The sequence below is a fragment of the Culex quinquefasciatus genome, chromosome 3, assembly GCF_015732765.1.
Source record: "Culex quinquefasciatus strain JHB chromosome 3, VPISU_Cqui_1.0_pri_paternal, whole genome shotgun sequence".
Classification (NCBI taxonomy): domain Eukaryota; kingdom Metazoa; phylum Arthropoda; class Insecta; order Diptera; family Culicidae; genus Culex; species Culex quinquefasciatus.
The window spans coordinates 60,982,770-60,999,108 of NC_051863.1; the positions used below are offsets into that span (position 1 = coordinate 60,982,770).

Here is a 16,339-nt window from a genome sequence, read left to right on the forward strand (position 1 = left end):
TTTGAATCTCGATGAAGTTTTGTTTTTTAATGAAAAAGTTGAAAACTTAATCTGATATTATCAAAAATCAATTAAATTAATTTAATATATCTTTAACTGGAAACACAAAATGTTTGTAATATTAAGTATTCAAATGACATCTTTGATAAAAGAGTCATCACCATCAAATTTCACTAATTGCAAAATCGCACGCAAATTCGCCAAACCGCCCTCCCTCTCAAAATCGCAAGAAACGCGTGCCGTGCATCACGACCAGGGGGTTAATTAATTGACATAATTTATGTCCACACTGGCTTGCGGGTTGCGCCGGCATCATGCTTTCCCCGCTGCAGTTTGGCGGGCGCGGGCAAACCTGAATCAACAAACTGAAGAGAGCAGTAAAAAAACGCGAATCAACGCACGATGCTCATAATGTAACGACGATGAAGATGAAGCCGCCGATGATAGTTTTGGTCTTTGAAGATCGCGACCCACGTGCGGAACGTTTTTCATCGATCGCGTGCAATTAAATTATTTTTAGGGTAAGTGGGCAGATTTTGGACCCTAAATTTCAGTTTTGTTTGTAAGACTATAAATATTTTAAATTTGTTTGTTAAGTTTGTAGAAACATGAAAATCTTGAAATTTGGTCCTTTTGATTTAACTGAAACATAAAAATTCTAGTGACAGGGCTGCCAGATTTTTTTTATATAGAAAAACTTTGAAAACAGAATATAAAGTGTTTTTAACCCGAAAATATGTCCATCTACCACCCTCTTCATGATCACCCCTCTCGTGACATCCACCAAACCAAGCAATTGATGGCGATTTACTACCCAGATTGCTGCTGGCTGCCACCACCACAGTCGTGGTGGTCAGAGCCATCGAGAGTGAATTATCTCATCTCGGGAACCTGTTGGACCGTCCCAAAACAAAATGCGCGGTGGTCTGGCAGCAACGATGTGCAAGGGGGAGGGAGGTCGTTTATGAAGAAGCTCAGCACTGCGATCCTCAACGAATTGATTCGATTTTCACTTTCTTTCAAGTTTGGCGGCAAGCGTTGAGCACGAGTCGGTTTTGTACAGTGTCGGTTGGAGGTTTTTTTAATACTCTGGGGTGGGTCTTACCTGAAAAGAGAAGAAAAATAAAAATATTTAGTAATTATAATAACAAGAAAGAAGTTAAATAATTCAACTTCTAATTATTATAAATTTCAACAAAAACAGATAACGATCCCCTTATTATATGCCATTAGAAAATTTCAAAATCTTTTTTGTTTTAGGGTTAATTCTCAACCAACTCACACGAAATCGGGAAAAGTTGCCCCGAAATCGCGAAATCTCGTGATGTTTATTAGCATACCCCTTATGTTTATATATCATTTTTTTGTAATTGTCTGCTCTACAACTTTGTAGAACATTGTTACACTCTAAAAAATAACCTTGCAAATTTACAAAAAACACGAAATTTTAAAATGAAAAAAATTGTTCTAAATGAAAAATGACCCTTTAATGTCAATGTATTTTCGAAATGTATCAAATATCGGAAAATGGGAGAGTTTTTAAAACTTTTTTAGTGTTTTTTTTCGATAAAAAATAGGTTTTTTTCGGAATTCGGATTACGCCGTCAAATCAGGCGTCTTATTTTACATTAAAGTCCCTTTGACACCAAATTTCTATCTCATCACCGTTTCAGGCAGCAAATTATTGAAAATCACCTCTTTTTTCGCATGTTCAAAAATTGAAGGAGTCGTACCGCCCCTCCGTCACGAGATATCAAAAACGGACCTCAGATTCGTGATCAGGGACAAAAGTTACCCCTTAGGACAAAGTTTCACGCAAATCGAAGAGGAGTCGGGGCAGCTTTTCCCGATTTCGTGTGAGTTGGTAAAGAATTACCCTTAGGTATATTTTTCATTTTTTTTTTTATTTTATCACCATCGTGTTTCCCGGACAATTGGGTACTAAAGCCCTATGTAAATTTTTATGTACAACGGTAAAAAACACGATTAAAAACCAATGGTGATCTCTTTTTTTTTCATTTTAATGCGATTTTTTTTTTTTTTGACAAGACAACATTTTTTCGATGGATCAACTATGGTCCCCTTGGAACGAGCTGTCAAGTAGGAGCTTTTCTGTCAAGAAGGACCGCGAGGTTAATTTTTCAAAATTGATTTAAAAATCCATTTTAAACTCTATGTGGTCGTACAAAAGGGTCTTGTACTCACAAAAATAAGCTTTATCGCTGTAAACAATAATATCAGAAATCCAAGCTTCATTTTAGGACCCAATTTCACATAATAATCAGTGTACCCAGTTGACCTGGAATGACTCATACATGGATCTACGAAAGCAGTTTTTCCTTTAAGTTAAATCATTTTGATCTGTGGTCTTTAAATTTATTATTTGTTTGCATCAAAAATTTCATAAGTAAAATTTATGTAATGCATGCTAAATAGTTAAAAATCCAGTTTCCTATGGAAATTTTTATTTTCAGCAATATTTTTTTGCTTACAGATTTTTAGGGTAACTAAACATGAAATTTAAATTGACAAATAAAAATCTGGACTATCAAAATTTACTACATTTTTATCAATATCTTTCATACTTCTATATTTTGAAAACTAATGATTGCAAAACTAGTGAGCAGGTGTTAAATATATTTTAAAATACTTTTTTCACTCAAATGTTTATACCATGCCTTGTAATTTAAATTTCTATAGGGGAGATGGGGGTAAGACGGCCACCCTAAGGGAGAAGTCTAATAAAATTTACACAACAGATTATTTTGATCTCAAATTACGTACATATTGTTCTACTACTAATCCATTATAGAAATAACATAAATTAGTTGGTCTAAAAACCAATTTTCAATACTTTTCAGCAATTTTAAAAAAATAATTGAAATCGTGTATATATGAAATACGCGGGGTAAGACGGCCACCCAAGTGGGGTAAGACGGCCAGTGCTATAAATTTACTTAATAACTATGCTAAATCCACCCAAATACCTACATGGTTGGTTGAACAGACTTCTCTGAACATCATAACTATTTTGGTTGAAAAAAATCAGGTTTCAAATGTGAAGGAAAATGCTGTATAAAAAATTTAATATTTTGGCTCAGTGAATTTCATATTATTGCGACCACATTTTATGAAAAACTGTGCATTTTTACTACAAAACAAACACAATTTAATGCAAAATTATTAGTTTGTGTATTTCGATTAGAATAAGTAAATCAAAATTATGTAAACAATATTAAATTCGCGATTTTTATGAAAAGTTTGATAGGATTTCATACTGTTCAATGAGTGTTGCTATATCACAGTAAAGAATGTTGTCGAAACGGTAGTTAACAGCATTTTGATTAAAAATGGATATAGTTTTATCGAAAATGCTTTTTCTTTATCTACAAATATGGCTTAATAGTCAAAAACCGTCAAAAATATAACCTATATCAAATAAAATCCACAAATTACGGGTGGCCGTCTTACCCCCGGAGGAGGTGGCCGTCTTGCCCCCAAATAAATTATTTTTGTAAACATTTTTTGTAAATAGCTCATCGCATTTTTTAAACTTTTTCAAGGGACATAATCTAGGGAAAACTTCAATTTAACATGAAAAAATATTTGAAGACAGGAAAACATATTGTTATCTAACAAAAATGCCTAAGTTGTAATCCATGAAAATTACATCCAGTTTCAAGTTCCAAAATTATTTCTTTATTTTGAGCTATTTTTATACTATTTCAAACAATATTTTTGGCAAAGGTGACTCCATATGCATTATTTAGCATGAGGAACAGTATTGCTAAACATTTTAGTAATATTAATTAGTATACTTATTAAAACAGTGGGGTGGCCGTCTTACCCCGCCTGGCCGTCTTACTCCCAGCTCCCCTACTTAAGAGCTGCAATTATATATAGCATTTTTGCCCAAGGTATAGTAAACAACGACATTTTTAAGATCATAAAATCGGTCCCTAATAAAAAATTCTATCCATTTATTTTTTTCCTTCCAAGCTTTTAAAGAAGCAAATTGTTCATACAACGTTTTTTGCACAACACACATTTACTTGGACATTTACTTATTTTTTTACGAAATTTTAAAAATTATTTCTTCAAATTTCAAGGCCTACTATTCCTAACGCAATATATTGTAGAATGAATGGATACGTAAAACCTTTGCTTAGCACTACAGAATCTTCCAACTTAAAAACCTGATATCTCAAGAAATATTCAATTTCCGGAGTAACAGTTCACAGCTAAAAAAGTAGTAATCCAGCTGCGTGTAAAAGGCCTTGGTGTAAAATAAATATTGCATTATTTTATGCAATTTTATGTGATTTTACACCCTGAAACATGTAGCCCATCAGTATGGGAAACCTACTTGACTGAAATGTCAAGCTCATATATGCGTTTATCCTTACAGCTCTTCATCGATCTGATGGCCGAGTGGGCTAAGGCGCCAGTCCTTACTGTTGGTGCTGGGTTTGAATCCCGTCGGTTGCAACTTTTTTTTGTGTTTGCATAAATTGTACATGCAGTGTGTAATATTAGGTGTTTATTTTGACGAAGGTGATGTGCATGCTTTGGTATGCGATTTTACCATCGGATTTTTTGCTGTGTTCTACAGGACGAATCTGCATTTGTAAACAAGCAGTCTATCTCCATCTTACTTGACGTGAACTGTCACTTGAGCAAAAGGTATAGACTGCTTGTTTACAGACGCAGATTCGACCGATTGAACTGTTAAGGTATGAACATGATTGTCCGTTCGGCCCGTTTGCGCCTGTCATCATAGCCTGCCGGTCATCGAACATTGAACAAAGCAACCCCTGTAAAATGTTCGACTGACAGATCATGCAAAAATCGAACTGGCGCAAAGTTCTGCGTTTGCGTCTGCGTCAAACGGACAATCTTCTTCTTAGCTTTACTACGGATTTACGCTTTGATTGAATTTGAAGTAAAAAAAAACTCTCAGCATTCGATTGCAAGTGTCAGTTTTCCCGTAAGTGCTCGTCCAAAGGGATAAACATGCATTTTAAAACTTCATGCGCAAGATTTTCATATCTGGCAACACTGTACGTAAATTTTGAGTACGCCATTGGATTCTGCGTCAAAACATCTTCAAATTTGCTTAGCCATAAGTTGACTTTTTGTTAAGCTTTCTCTTAGGAAAATGCATTTTAAAAATGAGGTTCATCAAAAATCTAAAAAAGAGGGCTGCTACAAGCGCGGGTTGGACCAAATGTCAGCAAACTTGTGATTCTTTGAATGTTGGACGCATGGTCACTTGGGAAGGAATGACCCATTTTTATTCAATAAACGGTATGTCCACGCATCCTTTCTCCCCGGTAGATTCTGTGAAATACGATTCGTTCTCAGAATCATCTCTGTGGTTAATACAACGCAGTAGGGTACATTTTTTTTGGAGTACATTTTCGGGTGTTCTCGGATGTACTGCAATTATTAACAATTATAAGAAAAGTGCTAGAGGCGTAATCGTAATAGTGCTTTTAACAGACTGGCAGCGTCTGTGTTAGATTAGAAGCGTTACGCGTTACGTAATAAAATGTTTACAATCTCCAAAATTAATGAATCACAAAAAAAATCTCAAATAAATAAAAACAAAAAATCAAAAAATGTAATAAGATCCAAAAATTCAATGAAAAATATATAAAAATATAATTAAAACAAACTTCTCACTCTAATGCATCACTCAGCATCTAATCCGCCGGTCATCGAACCTCCACGGAGAACCGTCACGTCGCAACGACGACGTTCCGCTGGGTCATGCATATGCAAAAGCAATCTTGCGCGGCCTTTTACGGTATCGAACCGTGATTTATGACCGGCTGACTGCCTCGCGGGACCAACCATTTCTTCCACACTTTCGCTACCTCACGCTTAGTAATTGCAGTTGGGTCGAGCGAGTGCGCGCGTAAATTGTCGACTAAATGTTGTTTTGATTTGCGGATTTTTTTTGGTCGTGCTGCAAAAACTATCAAAGTTGTTGCATAACTCGTTGATTGCTGGATGAAGTGATGATGGAGACTTGACTTGGTGTTCAATCGCCTCGGCTGTCGAAATCCATTCCCCAAGTATGGAATATCCAGGTCACCGGGCTATCAACCTGAAGTTGAAATTATGCTGCAGTGCAGTGTCCGGACGGTGACCTTCTTTGGACAAAAGTTTGGAGTAATGATAGATGCTTTGAAAAATCATCGATTTTCGGACTATTACTGCAGTAAAATCCATATTGTTTGACATTCTTCTGTTTTAGACTAATGAAATCGCAAACTGAATATTTCATTCTGCCAAGCACTACTTGAAAACAGACCAAAAATTTAAAGTTAAAAAAATGTGTCCACAAATAGTAAGATTGATTACAACGAAATCTAAGAATGTTAGTGGTTTTAACAATATTTGTCAAACTACTGTGGTCTCACTGTATCAACTCAATCCACTCGATGAGCACGTGCTGGTTTGTGTGTACATCATAGGAGAGAAAAATGGAGCACGCGGCCACGGTGGTGGAGACATCACAGGGCACAAGATTCGGCAAACGTAATCAGCGGTATTGTCCGGCTAATGATGTCGTACACCACACCGTGGAGGTAGTACATTGACGGAGACTAATCGCTTCTTTGAGGACCGCCAGCGGCGACCCGTTGGTGGTAGTTAGTTTTTTGAGAGTGACCAAATTTGGGATGATTATCTTGGCGGGAAAGGGTGCCTTAATTATGTTTTGAAAAATTGGTACTTGGCTTACTAGAAGGAGGGGTGTTGGATAATAAATGGAGATCATAGATTTGTTTTTTTTTCTTTTTTGAAATTTTAATATTAGCAATTAAATTAAATGTAGATTGGGACCAATTTGCATTCGTCATTTATTTTTTATAATCGATTAAAATTAAGGTAAGTTTCTTCCCAAAAAAATTACTTATTATAAATAGATTTTATTCTGGACCTTAAAAGTACATGTATTCATATCTATTTATTTTGCTGCAGGAGTTAAAATCACTTCAAAATATGTTATTTTCCATTGTTTCACTGTGAATTGCAATTCCTGTCATTTTTAAATGAATGCCGAAAAATTAATCTTTTCAGCTTTTTTGGGTTTAACACTTATTTTTGCAATTCCGTCGTGAAACTACTTAATTTTCCTGTCATTCTTGGACGACAAAATAGCCTGCTTTTCTGTACCAAAAATAACAGAATCGAAAAGCAACACTTTTCAAAATAAATGCTGAAAAGTCAGCACTTGTTTCGAAAAGTAACACTTTTCAACATTTTTTTTATTTAAACGATTTATTGACAAAATACATGAAAATTTGACATAAAATTTCACTAAGTGTGTGTTTTTTGGAATTGCAAAAAATGTTGTATGGAACTCGTTGCAAAACTTGATTTTTTTAGCACTCTTCGTATTTATCCAACTCAGTGAGCCTCGTTGGATAAATGTACGACTCGTGCTGAAAAAATCCTCTTTTTGCAACTTGTTGCATAAACTACTATTTTATGGCAAATATTATTCAAGTGAGGAAAAAACGAGGCAATAAAAACCTACAATTCAATGGGTGTTTTCGCAAATATGTATTTTTTCAGCAAAAAAATGGAAAAAATCACTTTTTAAAAACAAATATTTACAAAAAAAAAACAAAAAAACATTATCATTAACCCCTTTGATCCTGAATTAAAAATAAAATATTGAGCTAGTTATGGGAAAAACCGACCAAAACCAAAAAATAAAAAAATATATATAAAAATTGAAATAACAAGCCATACCCGGGCAGATGGTAACAACAAACTTCATGACATTTCAATAACAATTACTGTTAAAATAACAGAAAGTGTTATGACATTTTCTTGAATTTTTGTATAAGGGTTTGATAACAGTTTATTTGTTATTGGTCTGATATTGGTTGAAAGCCAAAACAACTTTGGAATAACATTTTTTTGTTTATGAAAAATACTTCCAAATGTTATTGGGATGATCGGATAAGTTGTTAAAATAACAAAAAAATAATATAAAAAGAATTCCGAACAATATCTAAAAATATTATTAGTATGTTATTACAATAACAATCCTATGACAAAAAATAATAATGACGAAAAATAAATCTTGTTCTAAATAACATAAAATGTAACTGGCCTAATATTTTCAAATATAAAAAAAATATATCCTCAAGTTTTTTTCCGTCTGCTCGGGTATTCTCAACATTTAAAAAGTGTTTTAGAATGCATTTTACACTAGTTCAGTCGTTTTTTAATTATTAGTTTTAAAAAAAATATAAGATTTGATGAAACAAAAATCTAAACAAAAAAAAATATTTTGCGATACTAAACATCGAACATTTTCAACATTTCAAAAGACTGTTCAATCAATCCAAACATGCTTAAAAATGATTCTAAACGCATGGGGAATGCATTCTGAATTCGGACCGGACCAAGGGGGTGGTATGTGGAATTTTATTTCATTTGGTTATATTTGATTTCATTTGATTTCATTTGATTTTGTTTTATTTATTATGTTTATTGATTTTTCATAAAGTTACCGGTTATAAAATACTTGTTGATTGATTAAAAATTGATGTTGAGGCTTTAATACAATTTTGTTCGATACTGGTAATGAATTTAGTAACATTTTTTAATGATTTTTTATGAAACGATTTTGTTTTTAATTTGATGATTTAATTATTTGCATTGATAAAAATGGTAAGTATTACAATGAAATTAAGAAAACATATTTTACAAAAAATTTTTATTGGATGCAACATATTTTTGTTACTCGATTACTTTATCAAAAAGAAAATTTATGTAATTAAGAGTGTATTTTCCGTAAAAAAAAATAAATGTTGTTTTTTTTATTCTCAAATTTTACAATAAACTAATAAATTTACTTGTAACTGCATGCAACCTGGAATAAATACGATTTTTATCACTCAATTGTTCCACTCCGAATCACCGATCAAGTTTCAAAGGTCACAAATGCACTCCACAAATCGATCGAAACAAACAAAAATGTTAAAAGTCAGCATATCGATTCTGATTCGCTTTTTATTGGTTAATTTCCCCACCGTTTTTTGATGTTTTCCCAGCTCGCACGAACTCGCACAAATTTGTTTATGTTTTGTTTGTGTTGTTTACAACTGTACAAGCCCACACACAAACAGAGATGAGCTTTTTGTGGTTGACGATCGTTTGAGGGACCGCACACGCACGGAAAGTGAAAGCTCTTCTTGGGTTTTTATTTTGGGCTTTTTTGTTGTTGATTTTGTTCCGATTTTGGAGGGGGTTCGATTATGGTCTCGCACGCGCGTTTTGGCCAGAAGGTCAGTGTTATTTACGACCGGCCTGACCTGATGGCATGTAAATTGATCGTTTTTTTGGTTGGTTCCGCGGGAAACCTTGCTGGTGGTGTGTGAGTTGGGTGATCGACGATCGATCGGTATTACTTTGAGGCGATTTGGAGCATTGAGTTGATTCGGGGAGTTTAGAAGTAACCTTTGTTAAAATTGTCTGAAAATTGCTTGAAGATCTTAATGATTTTAAATTGAGTGATTCGATCAACTTCATCAGAAAGAAATAGGATATTATTGTAAATGCGTTAACCCAATTTCTGCAAGGGGAAAGTTGGCATCAGGTCATCGTCAAGCCTCGAGGTCAATGCAGGGTGGAGTCCGATCAATCTCTCTTCCTGAGGTCGGATGACGTCAAACGGTCGATCTCCGAAGAAATGCCAGACAGTGGTGTGAATCACACACAAGTCTCAGCTCTGTCTGGACGGTGTCGAGTTCGTAGAAACAATCCCTCAGACGTGATCACACGTGCCAAGTGGCCATTAATTACTCTCAAGTTAAACCTTAGGAAATTGAGCTATTTTCAATCCATCTGGTCTCGCACTAATGGAGAGAAAATCTTTTCCCACCACCAACTCAAAGGGTCCAAGACTGCGTGGGCGGCTTCGAAATTCCTCTCATACTTGGACCAGCACGCGCCTTTTTCGCGTTCGCGCGTATTGCGTAACCCAATTTGAAGTCTTGTGCGGCAGCGAGCAGGCTTCACCGATTGGTTGCGCAAGTCTCCGGGCCACATTCCAGTCAGAGAGGTAGCTCTGAACTCTGAACCACCACCCTCAAGTGGAGTTCCAGATCAAAGTCAAAATTGCAGGTATTTTTAAGAATAAATCATAAAATCATAAAATCATAAAATCATAAAATCATAAAATCATAAAATCATAAAATCATAAAATCATAAAATCATAAAATCATAAAATCATAAAATCATAAAATCATAAAATCATAAAATCATAAAATCATAAAATCATAAAATCATAAAATCATAAAATCATAAAATCATAAAATCATAAAATCATAAAATCATAAAATCATAAAATCATAAAATCATAAAATCATAAAATCATAAAATCATAAAATCATAAAATCATAAAATCATAAAATCATAAAATCATAAAATCATAAAATCATAAAATCATAAAATCATAAAATCATAAAATCATAAAATCATAAAATCATAAAATCATAAAATCATAAAATCATAAAATCATAAAATCATAAAATCATAAAATCATAGAATCATAAAATCATAAAATCATAAAATCATAAAATCATAAAATCATAAAATCATAAAATCATAAAATCATAAAATCATAATATCATAAAATCATAAAATCATAAAATCATAAAATCATAAAATCATAAAATCATAAAATCATAAAATCATAAAATCATAAAATCATAAAATCATAAAATCATAAAATCATAAAATCATTAAATCATAAAATCATAAAGTCTTAAAATCATAAAATCATAAAATCATAAAATCATAAAATCACAAAATCATAAAATCATAAAATCAAAACATTATCATTTTCGTCACCCAACAGTTTTGAAATTTGAACCAATCTCTTCTTCAGCAGCGACTGCCATCTTCAAAATCTGCCCCGAATCTGGCGCCAGTCATCAACCGCCAAAAGCGAACGCCATCTATTAGGCTGAACGGTAATCTCCTTAAGTGACAGATCTGTACGATCATCCCAAAAAAGGCACCGCAAAGCCGAGCGCGTTTGTACTCCTTATGCAATGCCGTAGTTATGCTTTTTCGAGCATGATCTTTTGGATCGAAAAAGAAAAACCGTAATTTTTTGTGACAAAAAACCGACTCCACAAACCAACTTTTTGACGTTCCATCGCATAACGGCTGATCAATCACCTGCACCAATTGAAGACCAAATTGCCGACCACATTCGATTGGAATTGAATTCGTGTGCGATATTGATCTTCCGGCCGCCGGTGGTCACCAAATTACAGGCGCCCGATATTGTGTCTCACTCGAAGATCCAACCGTCAAGATATCAACGAGTCATGTCATGTCTTGGACCAGATGGTCAACCACGCAGCGGTAATTGGGACCTACTGCGATGCAGTGGTTGAGAGGATCGTCGTCGCAGTAGGCTGTGCGTTATTGGAACGCCGCGATTTTGATGTGTGTAATTAAATAATTTAATCGAACGATACTTATCTGATCGTTCGGATCGTTTCGCGTGGCTGCGGAACCTTCGGCAGGTGTGTTTGCCAATTTTTTTGTCTGCTTTTTGATGCGAAAATTGTCGATGACGATCGAGATTTATTGATCTGCGGTAGCAATTAATTTTAAGTCCTCTCGACTAAGAGCTAACAGCTAAAATACAAGGATTTACTATAAGACGTCAAGCCAATAGCCAATAGCCAATAGCCAATAGCCAATAGCCAATAACCAATAGCCAATAGCCAATAGCCGATAGCCAATAGCCAATAGCCAATAGCCAATAGCCAATAGCCAATAGCCAATAGCCAATAGCCAATAGCCAATAGCCAATAGCCAATAGCCAATAGCCAATAGCCAATAGCCAATAGCCAATAGCCAATAGCCAATAGCCAATAGCCAATAGCCAATAGCCAATAGCCAATAGCCAATAGCCAATAGCCAATAGCCAATAGCCAATAGCCAATAGCCAATAGCCAATAGCCAATAGCCAATAGCCAATAGCCAATAGCCAATAGCCAATAGCCAATAGCCAATAGCCAATAGCCAATAGCCAATAGCCAATAGCCAATAGCCAACAGCGTCTCTACGTTAGGCGTTTCTAAGCGTCTCTGAGCGTCTCTTAGCTCTGTAAGTTATTAGCGTATTCTTGTTTAAAAAAAAAGTGCGTCTCTGAGCGTCTTTCTGAATCATTTTGATGTTTGTCGAATGCTGGAAACAAAGTCGCAAAAAAATGCTTAAAAAAGATTTCAAATTTGTTTCTTTAAGAGTTAAGAGCTACCCATATAAATTGAGAGCTAACATCTTTAACCGTCCCACTTAAATCGAAGGTTGCTCAAATTGCGGTTTCAATATCTGGTAAACGCTTCTTCGATTGCATCAGCCGTTCACCTCTTAGCTAATCTTCGGCGACACAAGTCGCCAGCCTCAATCCCTCAAACTTTTCCTCCAGGTGCCAAAGCTGCTCAACTTCTAACCTCCACCTGACTTGGAGACGCTCAAAGTGCAGGTTCCCTTCACGGAGGTGTGTGCTTGTTATCACCAGGCAATTAATTCACCTCGCCGACGTCGTAAGCGGCCAAAACCCGTTTCGGCGATTTTGTCCCATAAAATATAAATATATGAGCATAAACACCTTCATAACCTAGCCGTGTCGGGTGTGAGAGAGGTTATGTTACTTTTAACTCGTCTGGTTAAACCAAGCCGATTATCCCAATTTGTGTCCCAAGCCTGTGCGAAATACCTTAAACGAGTTAGTCGCATAATGGGTTGCCCAAATATTACTTAACCTTTGGTAGAAGTTGTCATAAAGGGGACAACTTTGCTCGGGAAAAGTGACAAATGTCACATTTAATAATACTAGATTGTTACGAGAGAGAAAAAAGTCAATCCGACGTTTTCAAACGTCTTTTTGACAGTCTCAAGTTAGAAACTTAGCTCTAAGCGTCTCAATTTCAAAATATTTTGTTCAATAGGCATTTTATAAACATTTTTGAGCGTCTTTTTGTTTTTCTAGGAGCCTTTAAGCATCTCTGAACGTCTCTTAACATATTAAATAGTCATGAATAGTGATTGAGCGGCTCCCTGCTTTGTAATGAGGTATAAAGTGGAAAGTCGTCTAGGATGTCTCTTGATTAATTACTAGGCGTCTCTTCCATTTTTTTTTTTTTTTTTTTGAGAAATCTTTCAGTTCTTTTCAGAGCTATTAAGTTGATCTGAACATATCTTATCACATTTAAGAGTAAAGTCAAAAAGTGTCTCTGGATGTCATTAGCTTATCTGAGTGTAACGCAGAGTAATAAAGCGTCTCTGGACGTCTTAAACTAATTTTAGGAGTCATTGGGCGTCTCTGAGCGTCTCCTAGCTCTTTTCAAAGTTATTAAGCGTCTCCGAGCAACTTTTTGTTTTTAAGTGTTATTAGGCGTCTCTGATCGTCTCCTCTCTTTTTTTAGAGTTGTAAGGTGTTCCTAAGCATTTTATACCATTTTTAAGAATTTTTAAGCGTCTTCGAGTAGGTTCTATCTCTTTTTATAATTATTAAGCGTTTCTGGGCATATCTAATTTCTGTTAAGAGCTAATAGGCGTCTCAGAGTGTTATTTTAACTGTTATTTAGCGTCCTCAAGATATGTTTAGAATGACTTAGCGTCTCTGAGTGTTCTGTAAAAAGGTATCGCTGGGCGTCTTCTAGCTTTATAAAGTATCTCTGAGCATCTCTTAGGTCTTTTAACAGTTATAAGGCGTCTCTGAGTGTCTCCTATCTATTTGAATGGCAATACAGCGTCTTCTATCTTTTTTTAAAGAATTGTGAAGCATCTCTGAGTGTTCTGTAAAAAGGTGTCACTGGGCTTGATCGCTGGTCGTCTCCTAGCCTCATGAAGTGTCTCTGTGCATCTCGTAGCTCTTTTAAAAAAATTAGCGTCAAAAAGTAACTCCTAGCTATTTTTATTGTTGTTATTAGAACTATCAACTGTAAGTGAGCGTTCTATAAACAAGTGACCACGGGCGTCTTCTAGCATCATGAAGTGTCTCTGAGCGTCTCTTAGTTATTTTAAAAGTAATTGAGCGTCTCATAGTGTTTCTAAGTTATTTTAATAGTTACTAAGCGTCTCTGAGAGTTCCGGAAGAAGGTGTCGCTGAGCGTCTCCTAGCGTCATGGAGTGTCTTTGGGCGTCTCCTAGCACATTTAGAAGCCATTTAGCGTCTCCAAGCATATCATACAGTTTTCAAGCGTTTCAAATGAATTTACTAATCGTCTCCAGGCATTCAATGATTGCAATGAACTCAACGCACGTTCACTTTCATGTACTTCTCCAATTCGACTTCGAATCACCTCTCCCACGTTGCCAATCAGCCCCGATCGTAAACATCGCTAATGCTTCGCCTAATCTAAGCTAAACCAACGACGATAATGGGGACTTCAACTCGAAGTCTGCTCAACTAGACACCCACGGATTGGTTAAACGCATCGCAGGAATCGCTAATCGTCTGGTGATGGTCACAAACGAGAAGGTGCTACTGCGCCTTGGACGGACGCCATGGTCGCTAGGTCAATCTGCGTATCGAAAGGATCACACTCGGTTGCATAACCCGGCGGTGGTGGTGATCATATTCGGCGATTGTCGAGTACGGCCTGTTTATCAATAGAAGAAGTTATTGACGAGTGAGGTTTACATATTTGGAGACGTTGCGGGGAGGATGCACTTGAAGAGGTGCTTGTTAACAAATGGCTCCGGGTCGGCCTTGTTTGATGAGGCAACGTGATTTTTTGCGTTTAATTTTTAAAGACTTTAAAAGTGATGGCCTAACCTAAACTTAAAATGTGATGACCTGAGCCGGGGAAAGGTTGGATAATTTTAGCGAAAATATTCGGCTTGGCGAATTTACTCACGTTGATTGCTTTGAAATTTGAGTTTGCTGAACGTCTTACCTGTAAGGAAGAAGAAAAAAATGTTAGTCAACTACTCAAAACGCCATAAGCAAATATTCAAGCCGGCTTCAAATCGAATCAATAACAATGTTACATCATTACCATTTTGTGATACTTGTTGGTCCACAATCTAATCATAGTGAAGACACTTGTACTTTTACGAACTTAGATCAAGCTTGTCAAACACATCACTGTAATGCATTTTAAAAATTTCATTTTGAGTTAAATTACAATGAGTTCAAAAGTTTCATTCCTGTACGCAAAGTTAGCATTCCACAACATAGTACTGAAATACAGAGCAGCTAATATGAGGAACGGTTTATGGAGTCTCCCCTTTGCGCATGATTATGTGGTGGACTGGACGTTGCTATGGAAACCATCACTTGACACCTTGTCAACTAGTCTTGTTTTATTTTGCTTTCTTGACAATTGTGTGAGTTTATGAGTGTGAGTATGAGTTTGTGAGTTTGTGAGTGTGAGTTTGTTAGTCTGTGAGTTCCTAAGATTGTGATTTTGTGAGTTTGTGAGTTTGTAAGTTTGTAAGTTTGTAAGTTTGTAAGTTTGTAAGTTTGTAAGTTTGTAAGTTTGTAAGTTTGTAAGTTTGTAAGTTTGTAAGTTTGTATGTTTGTAAGTTTGTAAGTTTGTAAGTTTGTAAGTTTGTAAGTTTGTAAGTTTGTAAGTTTGTGATTATGTGAGTTTGTGATTTTGTGAGTTTGTGAGTTTGTGAGTTTGTGAATTTGTAAGTTTGTGAGTTAGTGAGTTTTTGAATTTATGAGGGTGTGAGTTTGCGAGTTTGTGAATTTGTAAGTTTGTGAGTTTGTAATTTGTAAATTTGTGAGTTTGTGAGTTTGCGAGTTTGTGAGTTTGTGAGTTTGTACGTTTGTGAGTTTGTGAGTTTGTGACTTTGTAAGTTTGTGAGTTTGTGAGTTTGAAAGATTGTGAGTGTGTGAGTGTGTTAGTTTGCGAGTTTGTGTGTTTGTGAGTTTGTGAGTTTGTGAGTCAGTGAGTCAGTGAGTTTTTGAGTTTATGAGATTGCGAGTTTATGAGTCAATGAGTTTTTTTGTTTGGGAATTTGTTAGTTTGTAATTTGTGAGTTTGCGAGTTTGTGAGTTTGTGAGTTTGTGAGTTTGCAAGTTTGTAAGTTTGTATGTTTGCGAGTTTGTGCATTTGTAAGTTTGCAAATTTGTGCGTTTCTAATTTGTGAGTCTGTGAGTTTGCGTATTTGTGAGTATGTGAGTTTGTGAATTTGTAAGTCTGTGAGCTTGTTAGCTTGTGAAAGTTGTGCGTTTGAGAGTTTTAAGTAAGCAGATTTATCAAGTTTGTGAGTTAGTGAGTAAGTGAGTTTTTGACTTTGTGTGCTGTGAGTCAGTAAGTTTTTGAGTTTG

General features: G+C 35.5%; 1 protein-coding gene and 1 long non-coding RNA gene across 4 annotated transcripts in view; both read right to left on the reverse strand.

Annotated features, from left to right (window-relative positions):
* Nucleotides 1-16,339, reverse strand: part of LOC6044523 (nucleoprotein TPR) — a 279,855-nt gene that overhangs the window by 86,053 nt on the left and 177,463 nt on the right. The window lies entirely within an intron of this gene.
* Nucleotides 833-15,239, reverse strand: LOC119769681. The gene is made up of 2 exons (XR_005278484.1): nucleotides 15,057-15,239; nucleotides 833-1,105 (listed from the first exon to the last, which is right to left on the reverse strand). It is a non-coding gene; the product is annotated as an uncharacterized LOC119769681 (long non-coding RNA).